We start from the raw sequence: 16,978 nt of genomic DNA on the forward strand, positions 1-16,978 counted from the left end.
ATTTAGTGACAGATCCCAATTGAGCCTAAAGCAGTATAACTTCAAAAAAATTTTTTTTGTACAAATTCTACAATTTTTTTTCGCCAGCGCAAATATTAATTTAAATTTTATGGGTCATTCTAAACAAAAAAAGTCTTTTGTAATTTTTCTCTTGAGCTGATCGTTTCCGAGTTATAAACAATGTAAAACTAAAGAAACAAAAAATTACGATTTTCATGGCTCAAAAACGAAGCTAGGACAAATAATCCCCGGACAAAAAATCCCCACAAATTATCCCTGGGCAAAAATCCCCGGACAAAAAATCCCCGGACTAAAAATCCCCACAAAAAATCCCGGACAAATAATCCCCACAAATTTTTTAGGACAAAACATCCCCACAAAAAATCCCGGACAAAAAATCCCCAAGAACTATTTGCTGTCGAATAGTTCTCTAAAGTTTTCCTGAAATTTTAACAAATTTCGAATTCCAATTCCATGCTGAAAACTTTAAGTTATACATGACAAAAAAGTGCGAGTTTTTTCAAAAATCGTGGAAAATATGGGGAATGATCTAAGGCCCCGTTTTCATGACAGGCGCTTATCGCGCGGTTACAACTACATACATTTTACTTGAGACCGTTCACATGCCAACGCGCGTCGTAATGACCTAAAACTCGCGTTAACATGTGAACGGTCTTCAGTAAAATATATGCAGTCGTAATCGCGCGTTATCAAAACGTGCGTTAAGCGCCTGTCATTAAAAAGGGGGCTTAGCTTTCCCCTATCTTCCACGATTTTTGAAAAAACTCACACTCTTTTGTCATGTAAAATTTGAAGTTTTCAGCATGGAATTGGAATTCGAAATTTGTTAAAATTTCGGGAAAAGTTTTAGAGAACTATTCATTTCGCAGAAAATATTTCTTGGGGATTTTTGTCCGGGATATTTTGTGGGGATATTTTGTCCAAAAAATTTGTGGGATTATTTGTCCGGGATTTTTTGTGGGGATTTTTGTCCGGGTATTATATGTCCGGGTATTTTTTGTCCGGGGATATATTGTCCAGGGATAATTTGTGAGGATTTTTTGTCCGGGATTATTTGTCCGGGGATTATTTGTCCGGACCCCCTCAAAAACATAAGTAAAAAATAATATCATTTTTGAAATTGCGAAGTACCTAAATTCAAATTCAAACCTTATTCTATTCCAATTCAATTCAAAGTTTTATTTTTAATAAAAATAAAAATAAAACTTTTATTGAAGTTTTTGGTAGCGCCTTCGTGGTTTCTATCATTTACAAACCAGGCAAATGCTGAAATCAAAGAAGGTCCGGGAGGTCTATAATTTGCTCCTCACTTCCTGCCTAATCAGCGTTGCAAAATTCCAACGAGAACTTGGTCTCAATACTCAGTTAGGAGTAAGACTAACAGAAAATAATAATTTCGCTGCAGAACGAAATCAAGAGACGTCTTATAATTCGGTTCGTTCAGAGAGCACCATAAACATCCTTACCGGTTTCAAGCTGCATAGCTTTCTTCAGAGAGTGTATATATACACCTCAGGTAGTCATATATGTATATACTCTCTGAAGAAAGCTAAGGAGCTTGAAACCGGGAAGGGTATGCTCTCTGAACGAGCCGAAATATATATAAGATATCTCTTGATTTCGTTTTGCGGCGAAATTATTATTTTCTTATTCTATTAGTTTTTGATAGGTATTTTGGGCTTATTTAATTTTAAAAACATTGTTTTTTAGTTGTTAATGCAGTCCGATCGTGCGCCTACACATACGGAACCTTTTCTATTAACAGTTAAAAAATATATTTTAGAATACAATATGGCAAAAATTATTATCAAGACCTATAGAATAGAATAGAAATATGCTTTATTGTCATGAAAAATTGTACAATTTTATCGACAAAGCTTATAGAAAGTCAAGAAAACAAAACAATAACAATCCAATTTACTAAAATTACATAAATCGTCAATATATTTACAATAATAACAATAATAATGAAGTTAAACAGAATTAATCAATTGCAAAATTTAAGTAAATTGCAAATGCATAGTCTACCCAGTAATTAATAAGTTTAAAAGTTAAGCTGCTGCATATGACACCCAAATATAGACAAAAAAATGATAATAAAAATACTACTTGTGCAAAGGGTACTGTAATTTCTTAGTTATTGATTAAGAAAATTTTCTACTGAATAATATGGTCTTGCAGATAGGTAGGCTTTTGTCAGTTTGCGGAATTTGGGGAAAGATGCTGCAGATTTAAGTTGTAGAAGGAGATGGTTGTAAAGTTTTTTTGCGGAATATAATATAGATTTCTTTACCAACTCAGAGGACGGGGTCGGCATATAGACGTCAAACGTAGAATTTCTCGTGAAGTAGTCATGATTAGGTCTTGGTGGAAAGACATGTAGATGTTTACGAATTAAGCAAACAGTTTCTAAAATATCCAAAGATGGAAGGGTTAAAATTCTGTGATCTTTGAAGTAACTTCTGCAATGTGTTGTTCTTCTGAGGCCAAACAGATATCTAATTGCTCATTTTTGTAATTTGAAAATAACATCGAATTGGGCAGCTGTACCAGAACCCCAAAAAGGAAGACCATAACGAAGATGTGACTCGAACAAAGAAAAATATGTTATTTTGGAAGATGCTAAATTGAGTTCATTCGAAACAGATCTTATAGCATAGCAAGCTGAGGATAGTTTCTTCCTTAACAAGTCGATATGGTGGGACCATTTAAGGTTGCTGTCTAAAAAAATACCAAGAAATTTTACAGAATCAACGGTACTGATCTGGCTGTTATTAAGAGGTAAGGGTTGAAGGACTCCTTTATAAGACACTGCTACTGTTTTATCTACGTTAAACGAGAGTAAATTAGAGTCAGACCAGGTTTTTATTGTAAGTAGATTAGAAGTTATAGAAGCATGAAGAGTTGCAATATTTGAGTTGCTCCAAGTGATACTGGTATCATCAGCAAAAAAGAAAGACTTTTCCATCGATTTTTAAAATAGTGATGTCATTAATAAAGATAAGAAAAAGTAGAGGGCCCAATACTGAACCTTGAGATACCCCACATACAATGTTTTTGAGACTAGAGCCTGTATCATTTGCTCTAACCAGTTGTTTCCTATAATCCAAGTAAGATTGGAACCAATCTAAAGAAATACCTCGAATTCCGTCGAAATTTAGTTTTCTTATCAAAATGTTATGATTTACACAATCAAAAGCTTTGGCGTCGTCACAAAAAACGGTGGCAGTGTGAAGATTATTGTTCAGTGCGTGATAAACCTCATGTAGTACAGAAAAGATGGCATCAGTGGTGCATTTATTATTTAAAAAGCCGAACTGATTTTGTGATAAAATGTTGTTTTCAACTGAAAAGGACATAAGTCGGGCTTTTATGAGTCTCTCAATAATTTTGGAGAGTACCGGTAGTAGTGCAATAGGTCTATAATTGCAGGTATTAGATATTTCACCACCCTTATGAAGAGGAATAATGATGGCTGTCTTCAGGCACTCTGGAAATTTATCTTTCTCAAAGGAATCATTAATTAGTGAGATGAGGACTTCTAACACATTTTCTGGGAGATTAGAAAAATTTTTTATCGATGGACCATCAGTACTACCGGAGGATTTGCTTTTGATACTATTGATTGTTTGGATCAGTTCAGATTTATCAACTGGTTTTATAAAGAATGAATTCGAGACCTTTCTTGAATTAGGGAGATAAGCAATGGAATCTTGTTGTGGTAAAATACATATAACAGCGCTAACAGGCCTTATAGGCCTACGGCTTCTAAATTCTGGATAATATTTCTCCATTCTGTTCGGTCCTCTGCACTCTTTCTCCAGTCCTTCACCCCGATTTCTTCCAAATCCCTCTCTGCAGCCTCTAACCATCTCTTCCTTGGTCGACCTCGTCTCCTTTTTCCCAATGCTCTGTCATTCAATATTCGTTTGACGTTTCTAGTTTCTGGCATTCGAGTAATATGTCCCAGCCATCTAACTCTTTGGGCTCGTATTTTTGTCGTTATTTTTGGTCTCCCATACATCCTCATTACTTCTTCATTTGTTCGCCTCCTCCAGGTTTTCTCCGCTATCTGTATACCTCCAAAAATTTTTCTCAGGATCTTCCTTTCCCATATCTGTATCTTCTTCTCCTCTTGTTGATTCATTACCCACGTTTCGCTCGCATACAACACTGTGGGCCGTATTATCGTTTCATACATTCTGATTTTCGCGTTTATTGATACATTTTTTGCTTTTAATATCGTGTTTAAGGCACCCACAACTCGACTTCCCTTCAATAATCTTTTATCTATTTCTTTTTCTTCCCTTCCAGTACTGGTTACAGTCACTCCCAGGTATTCGAATTCTGCTACTTCCTTAAATTTATATTCATCTCCTTCTCCTTTCATTTTTATATAGTTATCCTCTTTATTTATATCTCCTTTCATTACCATGTATTGTGTTTTTCCTTGGTTGATTCTTAATCCATACCTTTTTGCTTCCGCTTCGAACTTTTGGAATATTTTTTGGAGATGTTCCTTTGTTCTTGATAGGATGACTAGATCATCAGCGTAAGCTATAAACTGCTGTCTGTTGTTAAATATGGTACCGCTTGTATTAATTTTTATCCTTCTTACTATGTGTTCTAGTACCAAGTTAAATAAGTCTGTAGATAGAGGGTCACCCTGTTTCAGTCCTTTATTCACTGTGAATTGTTTTGAAAAATTTCCTTCCAGTGTTATCCTATCCAGTGGTAAAATAGTTAATGCAATATTTTTACTCACATTAACAAAGTATTCATTTAGATTTTCAGGGTCTGGAAGGGAAATAATTGTTTTAGCAGTGTGGGTTTTATTTCGAAGATCGTTTATTATGGACCAAGTTTCTTTTGCAACACTTTTTGAGCTTCCCAAACGGTTATGGTAGTAGTCTTTTTTAGCTGATTTTATAAGTTTAAGATAGGTTGCCCTGTACTTTGTGATATATTCAGTGATAGAGACGTTGGTAGTAAATTTCCTGATATAGAGAAGAGAACGCATATTCTTGGAAGATATTCGGATACCGTTAGTAGTCCAGGGTTTGCGATGTTTTGGCTTAATTGCAATTAAAGGAAATGCTTTATTGAAGAAACAGACAAGCTTATCCAAAAAAGCACTGAAATTATTATCCACGTCCATAGCAGGAAAGCGCCACTCAGAGGTTAAGCATAAATTTTGGAAATTACGAAAGTTCCGGGTGGAAAAGATCCTGCCTAAACGTCGGGTTTTCGAGGAGGGTTTGCTCAAGATATTAAACTTCGTATAAACTGCTTCATGATCAGATAGTCCAGCATTAATAATTGTAGAGTGGACATGAAGGGGTGAAAAATCTGAGACAGTATAATCAATTATGGTAGATAAAGTTTTTGTAATCCTTGTAGGAGAATCAACGTGCATTGTTAGACCATACGATTCAAATATGTTGACCAAGGATATTTGTGTAGCACTAGCAGCAGCATAATCAATGTTAAAGTCCCCGCATAATTTTTTTTTACTTGTATAGGGCAGGTCATCTAACAAATTTAGCAGGTTCTGAAAAAATAGTTCCACGGAAGAGCTAGGTGATCTATAAATGCAAATAATATAAAGATTAAGATTCTTATTGTAAATTAACGAAAACTCAAAGAAGGCTTCACTTAGCAGAAAGTTATATTTTGTTACCGAAGAAAAATCATTGCTCGTAGATAGAATTAGGGTGCCCCCGTAAGCTGAGCTTGGACGATCATACCTAGCAATTGTGGTGTATTTTTCTACAAAAAAAGGCTCGTTGACTTCAAGCCAGTGCTAACCTAACCTAATAGAAGAAGGTTTGAACTTGAATTTAGGTATGTGATGATTATAAAAATAATATCTTTTACTTGTGTTTTTGAGCCAGGAAAATAGTCATTTTCTTTTTTTTTTTGAGTTTTAAAGATTTGTTTTAGTTTTAGAGTAAGCACGAACCCTTGGTGCCATCCTACTTTCACATAAAATTTATCAGGCTGTCCCACACTACTTGTCGTTACACTAGTTGTTGCTACATCGTACATATCCCTCACAATCTTTACATAATTCCCGGGGACTCCTTTCTTATTGAGTGCCCACCACAGAATATCTCGAGGAACTCCATTATATTGCTTTCTCAATACATTAAATGAATCTCTACATTAACTAAATTTTTCAGAGCCGGCCTCTAAATCCGAAATGCTATGATGATTGACGAGTTTCATCGCTGAGAGGACAATTGAAGATTTTACATCCAATTTTCTTTTGTCTTAGTACTCATTACATTGTTGAAGTTATACTTCTTTAGACGCGATTGGAAGTGAATTTTTATTATTCTGTGCGCATGAGCACACAGACAGTGTGGAGTTCGTTGCTAAATGTTTTAAGTTATGTATGTATTGGTCCAAAAAAGGTGTGGAAAGAATATATTAGTGTTTTTAGTAAATATATTTATTATAATTTTTGTATCTTTGGATTTGTTTACCTCAGGAATAAGATAATAAGTAATATTTAAAGTATTTTTATACTTCACTTGGTCTATTTGACACTATATTTGAGAAATCTTGTAGTCCACGTCCGTACAAATAAAAGGAGTATAGCTCAGTGGTAGAGCGCTCGACTGAAGATCAAGAGGTCTCCGGTTCGAATCCGGGTGTTTTCTATTTTTTTTTAATTTTTGGTATTGTTTTAATAAAAATGTTTGGAAAGTACTAAGTAAAAATTAGTTTAATCTTTAAATAAAATATAAATAAACTGTTCGAAAGTATATTTATTTCGTTGAAATCATATAATAGAAGTATAACTTCTTACGTGCGTACAAAGTACACACACATTCTTTTTTTTTATTTATTTCTGTATCTCTACACACTATCCTCATCACGTTCTGAGGAATCATTTTATATTTTATATTTAAAGCTTGAGACCTAATAACATTTTACAAAAAAGAAGTTTTAAATTTTTCTGTCGTTTTGAACTTTCTAAATTTCGAATACATAATATACACCGATATCGCATTAGTTCCTCCAGTTTTACCCTCCAAATTCCAGATTGCTCCAAATCTGTAGCAATTTTACAAAAAATATGATAGAGTGGTTCTAACTTTCTATCAGTTTTTCTGATTAAACTGTAGGGCCAACATATCTCGCACTTCAGGAAACATCGTAATATTTTGGCCCTTAAACTCCTCTTTAATCTCATCAACTAACTAAGGCTGCATCTTCCATAAAATATATCTATATATTTAACGAAAAGCACCGTATTCCACTTTTTGTAGCTAATTGCACAACTACCAACCGCGAGAGAGTTCAAAGTTTTTCGAGCAAAAACCGCTTTGCCGTCTCATCAAATTTGCCGTAAAATCGATTTTTCTGCGTGAACCTTAGAGCAAGTTTTCCCTTTATCAAGTTACGAGCTCCTCTAAATTCAGAAGTGTATAGCATTTATGATATCGTGATGTCCAAGGGGGTCTTGTAATCGTGAGAGAAACGGTCTTCGGGTAATCTGTACCCCATCAAATTACGAGTATATTACAAAATTAGGATTTATGTAATGGATGCATTTTGTGATGCACCATAATGTTATAAATTGCTACTAAACACGAATAGGTAGAAGGTATTAAGTGCTGATAACGTTTTCTACATCTATAAGTGGGCTATTAAAGAAAATGATTTATCTCTTTACATTTTCCATATCTTTTAATGATCTGGTTGAAAACATTTAAAGTCAAAAGAACAACAATTACAAAATCGTTGGATGTTTTCTATTATAACAAAAACAAAACACGTAACTTATTTTTGTGAAAAACCTAAAGGCTCTATACGCTGCAGAAGAATAAGTGCTCTTCTATTAACTTTAAAACATGAGCAAAACGCTTGGTAGGTCATTCTTTTAATTTAAGGCCCATCCTCTAATATCCTAACGGTAAATTTCAGGTGACTATCCCTATTTCAAAAATTTCTTTCTGCACGTAAACGTTTACGTGCAGAAAGCCTAGATCAAAAATTCCTTTCACCTTTTCTCTAGCCGATAGAGAAACGGGATACCCCCTGGGGTGGCAGGTGTGGAGCTAAACAATAAAACGATTAACTTGTGTTCGTTCTTCTCTTCAGTGGGATTATGGGTAATTATTAGAATGTATATTGTAAATTATAGTAGAAACATGCAAAGTTATAATGTAACATTCTGTTTATGTGTCTTAGTAACCCATAAAGTTTAAAACCATACCCATAACCCTTAAAGTTTCGAACTTGGTCTGATTCCTTTTCACGTGATAATCATAACATAATCTTCACAAGACATAATGCTTCATGTAAAACGTTTGAAATACTAATGTATAGTGTATTTAGAAGAAGAAGAAGAACTGGAGATTTTAGATGAAGGTGAAGGACCAGAAATACTAAAATCAGAAATACTACATGCTGTAAAATTGGCAAAAAAAAAACAAGAAGGCCGTTGGCTCTGACAACACACCGACAGAGATGTTAAAGCTCATAAATGAGGAAACATTGGAATACTGATCAAACTTTTCAATGATGTTTATTAGAATGGCGATATCCCTGAAGATTGGTTAAAGTCCAAATTCATAAACCAACCAAAAAAATAAAGTCCGAAAAACTATAGCGATTATAGAATGACAAGCCTTATGAGCCACACTTTGAAAATATTTCTACATATCACCCACAGTAAAATCAGAGATAAATGTAAAGAAGGACAGGATGAAACACAATTTGGCTTCAGAAATGAACTGGGAATCCGGGACGCACTCTTTGCAGTAAATGTATTATTGCAGAAATGCCGAGATCAAAGTAAAGACGTCTCTGCTTTATTTATTGTCTATAAAAAAGCCTTTGATCGAGTACAGCATCACAAATTAATTAAAATATTAAAGGTTAAAGGAGTTGACAGTCAAGACGTACGAATCATTACGAAAAGTTATACTGGCGTCAAACAGCGAAAGCTTGCACAAATGGAAAATCAACAGAAATATGTAAAATACAAAGAGGTGTCAGACAAGGTTGTATACTGTCCCCACTGTTGTTAAATTTATATTCAGATAGAATATTTAAAGAAACGCTGCATAATTTGGAATGGGGCGTGAAAGTTAATGGAATTCTGATAAATACAATCAGATATGTAGACGATCCAGTCATTTTAAGTGATGACATGAATGGATTACAATGCCTTTTAAATGCCATTGACACAGTGGGAAGATAGTTTCACCTAAACATAACATAAACTGTTCAAAAACAAAATACATGGTGTTTAGCCGTTTGGCACATCAAGATTCACGGTTATATGTTGATGGTCATTTAATTTAAAGAGTACCTAGTTTTAAATATTTTGGTTGTAATATTACTGAACAACTAGATCTAGATAAAGAGATAAAAATGTAGAATCGAGATAGCCCGCACAAGATTTCTAAAAATGAGATCATTTTTCTGTATGTGACTTCAACTTTGAAAGAGCATGACTAAATGTTAAATTTGGTCAGTCCTCTTATACGGTGTCGAAGGTTGGACATTAAAAATATCCACCATTAATCGTTTCGAGGCCTTTGAAATGTGGCTGTACATACGTATTAAATTGTGCGTATGGAACAATTATGAAAATTATACACACCATTTCTCGTGAAACATGCTTTATTCGCGCATAACAATTTAGAAGGAAATTTGGTTTTTCTAACGAGTTTATCTTGAAACCACCTAAAAAAGGTTAATCGTCGAGGAAGATAACCTTGGTGTAAATCTTGTACTCTCTGATAATGATGTGGATGCAGAAGTTGTTCCCAAAATATTCTATGAACAACGTTTTTCGACATGCCAACCATTTTAGCCACTGCTCGTATATTTACATTTGGATTATTCTCCAAAGCATCTAAGATGTCGTCTTCTACATTTAATCAACGAACACTTCTTGTTCTTCCGCTATTTTTTTCCGGTGCAACAGAACCCGTTTCAAATATCCTTTGAGAAACATTCACAACAGTTTGAGGATTAGGCGTTCGCCTTTCGGGATACCGATGCACATACATTTTGAAAGCTAAATTACTTTTACACTTTTTGGTACTGTTACACTGTTCTCTAACTGAAAATTAAAAGTACCGGAAGTAACGAGCATAAAGTACCGGGTATTGATAATAAATTAAAGTAACGAATCGTTACAAATATTCAAAAGAAACTAAAAATTTACAACACTGCTATCTCGCGGTGACACTAATACACCAGGGAAATAAGGCAAAAATATACCATGTTCGGGACACTTGAGCAGCCAGGTTGCAAATGGGTTTTTTGGGTACTATATACCTAATACATTATAAATACAAAAATGCCCGTCACAGTTTGGACGAGAAATTTAGTTATTAACATATACGTGTTAAAAATGAGAGGTTTTTCGTTTAAATCGCTACAGGTAAAAATAGGGAAATTAAATGTCTTATTTATAATATTTTTCTTTTAGTAGATAAGCCAAGGTTTAAAATAGGGCTTTTTGAATTTTGGTACGATTATTTTTTGCTTCGGATATTGCAAAATAAAACTAAAATTTCGAAAATAAAAGATTTGCTATAACTTTTGCGAAAATGAGTTTAGGACTTTCATATTGCATGAAAAGTTGAGCCAAACAGTCCGTACATTGCACAAAAAATTTTGAGACGATGCGTCAATTAGTTTAAATTTTATTCAATTTGTTTATCCCAAAGAGCTTTTTTTCGCAATGTTATTGTTCAGAAAATAATAATGATACAGCAATTCTGTGAAAACAACATAAAAGAAGAATAGTCATGTTTCAACTCATTTAAAAATCATTAAAAAGTCATTTTTATCACTCAGAAAACATTTTACTAAAATAGAGTCATTTTTGTCTTATAAACAATTTGAATAACTTTGTTAATATTGACTGTAGGCTAAAACTACAATGGAATTTGAAAAACTGATATTTTTATACGAATTTCAAAGAAAAACTTTTCGCCTAGGTTAATTACGGTCAAAGTTAGCCAATATTTTTATTTAATTGACGGCTACTTTGACGGCCATTTTGAAGTTGAAGATATATAGGTTATGTGTAAAAGTTTGAGTAAACTTTGAACCTCAACAGAGTGGTTAATAAAGCTTTAAAAATGGCGTCCGAACGGAATTAATTTGTGGTCGGTGGAGGGGAATTACTAAAATACGTGCACTCAAAAAACGAAACTGATTCTGCAAACCTATGCTGCGATTAATATCGCTGGAACTTGTTGATGGATTTTGATCATATTTTTTTTAATTTGTATGTACTCGTAGTCTTATAGAGTACGTTATGTACACACAACCCCACCTAACATTACAAAATGTTAGGGGGAACTCCCCTTATCACTCAGGGATATGAAAAATAGATTACGACCGATTCTAAGACCTACCGAATATACATATATAATTTCATAAAAATCGGTCAAGCGGTATCGGAGGAGTATGGAAACTAACACTGTGACAGGAGAATTTTATGGATGGAAATATATAGATGGCTATTAACAAATAGGGGTTGCTGATAGAGGAGTGAAAATTAAGGGTTGTAGGTATTTTTTAATTATACATCATATAAAATTAAAGTAGATAATTTTGTCCAAAAAAATAAAAAAAATGTCAGGGGGGCAACCCCCCTTATAACTTATGGGTATAAAAAATAGATTAAAACCTCTTCAACGTCCTACAGGATAAACGTGTAAAATTTTATAAAAATCGGCCAAGCCGTTTCGGAGTAGTATGGTAACTAACTCTGTTACAGGAGAATTTGATGTATAAAGAAGTAACTGCGAATTAAAAAATAAAAGTGGCTAACTTTGAACCTAATTAACGTAGGTAGGCAAAAAGTTTTTTTCTGAAAATTCGTATAAAAATACCAGCTTTTGAAATCCTAAAGTAGATTTAGTCTATAGTCAATATTAACGAAATTATTCAAATTGTTTAGCAGCCAAAAATGACTCTATATAACTAACCTTTTTTCGGAATGATAAAAACGACTTTTTAATGATTTGTTTCAATACTTTAAAAATATAAACATTATTCTTGCATGTGGTTTCCACAGATTTGCTATGTCATTATTTTTTAAACAATAACATTGCGAAAAAGAAGCTCTTTGCGATAAACAAATTGAATAAAATTTAAACTAATTGACGAATCGTCTTAAAATTTTTTTGTGCATTATATGGAATGTTTGGCTCAACTTTTCGTGCAATATGAAAGTCTTAGGCCATGTTTGCAAAAGATATAGCACATTTTTTATTTTTAAAATTTTAGTCTTATTTTGGACTTTCCGAAACAAAAAAGGATCGGACCAAAATTCAAAAAGTGCCATTTTAAACCTTGGCTCATCTACAAAAAGAAGAATATTATAAATAAGATATTTAATTACCCTATTTTTACCTGTAGCGATTTAAACGAAAAAACTGCCATTTTTGACCCTTATTTCTTAATAACTAAGTTTCTCGTCCGAATTGTGACGGGCCTTTTTGCATTTATAATGTATTAGGTATATAGTACCCAAAAAATCCATTTGCAACCTGGCTGCTCAAGTATCCCGACAAAAACCTTATTTATCTGGACTATAAACAAGATTGTTCCAAACTCTTTTTGCTAAATGTGTGACTGTCTACGGTTAGATTTTCGTACTGCACGTAGTTGACAGATTTCAATTTGCGTACCAAAATGTTTTTCGTTTTTTGGCCAAACCGTTGAATTTAGAAAAAAACGTTATAACACCTTTTTGCTTGACATGGTGCCTTCTACCCATACCTTTAAGGGACGCACTATTTTCGGAGATACCCTGCATATATTATCAGCGAATGTGATCTTGTGTGTAGCTAGATTGTGTGGATCTATTGAAGATAGGTCCATTCAATCAATATTTATCTAAAAACATATTCGAATTTTACTGTATTTTTATAATCCTTATAAGCGATGGTGTCTTTCGAATAAATCTGTGTCAACATCGATAATTTTCATTCCATTAAAACGAGAGTAATTCTTTTTATGAGTGCGTATGTGATTCACCTGCCGTAATAATAGAAATCTTCTCTTGTTCTTATAAGTCCATTGATGTCGTTTTTATAATTCTCTAAAGAGCTGTGTTATTTATTGATATTAAAAGTCATTTCATTACCTCTTCGAGAAGAAAATTTATTGTTCAAGGTTAAATATTTCTTAAAAAAACTAAACTGATGCACTGTAGGGGAGAGTAGGGCTGATATTTTATGAATATTTGTTAACATTGATATACCAAACCTGCGACGATTTCTGTCTTTTTAAGTTTTCATAGGTCTCTCTTTTCTCAGATATTGTTATACAGGCTCACTGTCTCCTCTTTTTCTTCTTCTTGATTTGCCTATCCGTAACAAATGTCGGAGATTATCATGACAATCTTTATTTTATCTGTAGCAACGCGGAAAAGCTGCACAGGTGTTGTGTTAAACCAGGTTCTGAGGTTCTTTAGCCAGGATGTTCTTCTTCTTCATGGACCTTGCTTTACAAATATTTTTCCTTGCAGGATGGCTTAACAGATGGAACACAACTTCTAAGGAACACAAAAAGAAGTATGGAGAATGATCAGAGGGCAAAGAAAGGAGATAAACGAATTAATAAAAGCTAAACACATTCAGAAGGAAACATGGGCAGACTACTTCCGATCTAATATTTGCTAAAGGCGACGATAATGAACCACCAACACCTGAAGTTACAACAAACGAATAAATAAACATCGAGGAGGGAGAGGTAAAGGAAGCATTAAGAAAATTAAAAAATAGAAAATTAACTTATTAAACACAACATTAAAATTAACAACCAAAGTGATAACAAACAAATTGAATGAAATTATAACATTAGCAGAAGAACAACAAGGTTTTAGGTCGGGAAGATCATGCACTGAGGCTATATATTTATAATGAGGCAAGTTCAAGAGAAATCGTTGGAATACAACAAACCGGCATATTTATTTTTCGTGGATTTTAAGAAAGCATTTGACAGGGTCACATTAAAGGACGTTATCGATTTGTTAATATACTATACTCGAGACAGGTACCTCTAGGAATAATTAAAACGATCGAAAACATCTACCAGAACAACACAATAAAAGTAAAAGTGGACGATTAATTAACTAACCCAATTGAAGCCGGCAATGGGATAAGACAGGGGGATTCCTTGAGTCCTTTATTGTTCAACCTGATCATGGACGAAATAATAAAAAAAGTAAAAACTAAAAAAGGATACCAAATGGGAGAAAAACAACTTAAAATACTCTGCTATGCGGCCGATGCAATACTAATCTCTCAAAGTGAAGATGAAAATCGCCAGAAAATTTAACATGTTAATTTCCTCACAAAAGACAAAATGCATGGTTATAACAGCAGATCCAATAAGATGTAAATTGGAGCTGGAAGGTCAGATAATAGAACAAGTGATGGAGTTTAAATAGCTAGGCATCACACTACCTAGCTACGGAAGGCTCGAAACAGAAGTGGAAGATCAAGTGAATAGAGAAACAGAGCCGCAGGTTGCCTGAATGACACAATATGGAGAAATAAAAATATCGGAAAAGAAATGAAAGGCAGAATTTACCAAACATACACGACCCGACACAGAGAGGACAAAAAGATTGCTCGAAACAGCGGAGATGAAAACCCTTCGAAAAATCGATGGTAAGACTCTATGGGACAGAGCTAGAAGTACAGATATACGACGGAGATGCAAGGTGGATAACATTAATAACTGGGTAAGAAACAGAAGAATAGAATGGAATGACCACATAAGCCGAATGACAACAAATAGGGTAGTCAGGACAGCGAGAGACGGTTCCCAAATAGGAAGACGATCAGTGGGAAGACCACGAAAACCATGAAACGACAACTTTCTAGAGGCACATTGAAAAAACAGACAGAGTCGTGTCTATACAAAATAAGAAGAAGAAGCAGGATGGCTTGTAGGAGGGCATATCTGGATTCAATTCGCATAATGTGTCCAAAGTATTCCAACTTTCAAGATTTGATGGTGGTTAGTACCTCTCGGTTCTCCTCATTCTTCTAAGGACTTTCTTATTTGTGACCTAGTCAGTCCACGGGATTTTAAAAATTATCGGATATAACCACATCTCAAATGCTTCCAATTTTCATCTTCGTTCAAGAGCGATGGAAAGATCAATGCTCGAGATGAGACTTATAGACAAAAACGCAAATAAATGGATTAGAAGCAAAACCAAAGTAAAAGACGCAGGAGAACATGCTGCCAAGTTAAAATGGAGCTTCGCAGGACACAATGCGCAGGACACAAGGAAAAGTTCAGGAGGGCCACAAATGAGATGGGCTAGTGATATTAAGACGATTGGAGGACACAACTGAAATCAAGTGGCGCAAAATAGAAAACACTGGATTGAATTGTGCGAGGCCTAATCCTAAAGGTGGATTACTGAAGACTGAAGAAGAAGAAGATCTTCGTTCAAGGTCCACGATTCAACACCATAAAAAAGATAGAGAAGACGTAGCATCGCAGCATTTTTACTTTTATGCCAAAAGAAAGGTTGTGGCTCTTAAAATAGAATACGGTTGAAGGTGGATCTAGCTTTTCCGATGCGCCCTCTTGGTTGTTGGTCCATTCTTCATTTATTATGGTGCCTTGGTAGTTGTAGTACGTCACTCTTTCTACAGGGATTTGTTTAATGTAGAGTTGACCTTCTGTTATCTTTTTCTTGTTAATGATTATAAGCTTTGTCTTCTCTACGTTTGTATTGAGTCCATATTGTTGAGTGTAACACGTGATTTTATTTATGAGGACTTGTAGGTGTTCTAGGTTCTCCGCAAAGACTATGGTGTCATCCGTTACCCGTTTAGTAGAATACCTTTTTCATTTTCGTGCAAAGCTTCGATGCATATTCTTTCAGAGAATAGATTAAAAATTAGAGGGGACAAAATGCAGCCTTGCCTCACTCCACGCATGATGTTCACATATTCGGTGTGTTTACCTTCAACTCTGAGGTTTGCAGTCTGATTCCAGTAAAGGCTTCTAATTATTTTCAGATCTTGATTGTTAATTCCTGCTTCTTTTAGTATTTGCATCATCTTGGCGTGCTGTACTCGATCAAACATACCTCTTCTACATATATTATCTAACTCTTTTGAGTCTCTCTACAATCGTAATGACTTTATAAATTCACCCCGTTTATTATTTATATTCTTTTTTATTTAATTTCTATTATTGTATTAATTATTTCTAACGGATGTTTTATTGTCTTTTTTTTTCGAAGTTCATCTTCGAATTTACTATGGAAGAAGTGTACATATATTTTGAAACAAGTTTCTATATAACATACGTGGGTTCTATCTTATCTGGTTTTGAATTAGTAATTAGATCAATTAACACCTCATTAGTAAAAACTAAGAGTATTTATCGTATTACCATTAGCATTTGAGATAATATCTCTTTAAAATACATTGAGTTACTTTCGGCTTGAGGTTAATTGAACGAATATTTTTGATACATATCATTGACTGGATTTCGGTATTTCTTTTATATACTTACATAAATGGATTGTACTAGGTATTTTATCAACATCAAATAACAGTTGAACTAGACATTACAACTTAGTTGGTATTGACAATATTTATGTATGTTTAAATATACGTAGGAATACTTATCTTGTAAGACAATCTATGGTCTTCTATTGTATATTAACTTCACTATACTAGTTGATAAAGTTTGGATGGAAGACCGAAGATCAGGAGGAAGCTCCATAACAAAATGGGTCGATAAAATTACAGGAATATGCAAAAGACCTATAGACCAGGGCGCATCTGTAAAAATATTAGTACATTTGGACGTTGAGAGGTGACTCAAATTTTTTTGCAGAAATTGCTTGAAAATAACTCAAATAATAATATTTGAGTTATCCTCCCACTCAAAAAGATCCGGAACATTGTTTAAATAATCAAAATGTCAA

At 34.0% G+C, this 16,978-nt stretch overlaps 1 protein-coding gene and 1 non-coding gene across 3 annotated transcripts in view; one reads left to right on the forward strand and one right to left on the reverse strand.

The window, feature by feature from the left end:
* LOC114328735 (puratrophin-1) overlaps positions 1 to 16,978 on the reverse strand; it is a 988,347-nt gene that overhangs the window by 613,470 nt on the left and 357,899 nt on the right. The window lies entirely within an intron of this gene.
* On the forward strand, positions 6,615 to 6,686 carry Trnaf-gaa (transfer RNA phenylalanine (anticodon GAA)). Its single transcript has one exon. It is a non-coding gene; the product is annotated as a tRNA-Phe (tRNA).

This window comes from Diabrotica virgifera, chromosome 9 (assembly GCF_917563875.1).
Source record: "Diabrotica virgifera virgifera chromosome 9, PGI_DIABVI_V3a".
Classification (NCBI taxonomy): Eukaryota; Metazoa; Arthropoda; class Insecta; order Coleoptera; family Chrysomelidae; genus Diabrotica; species Diabrotica virgifera.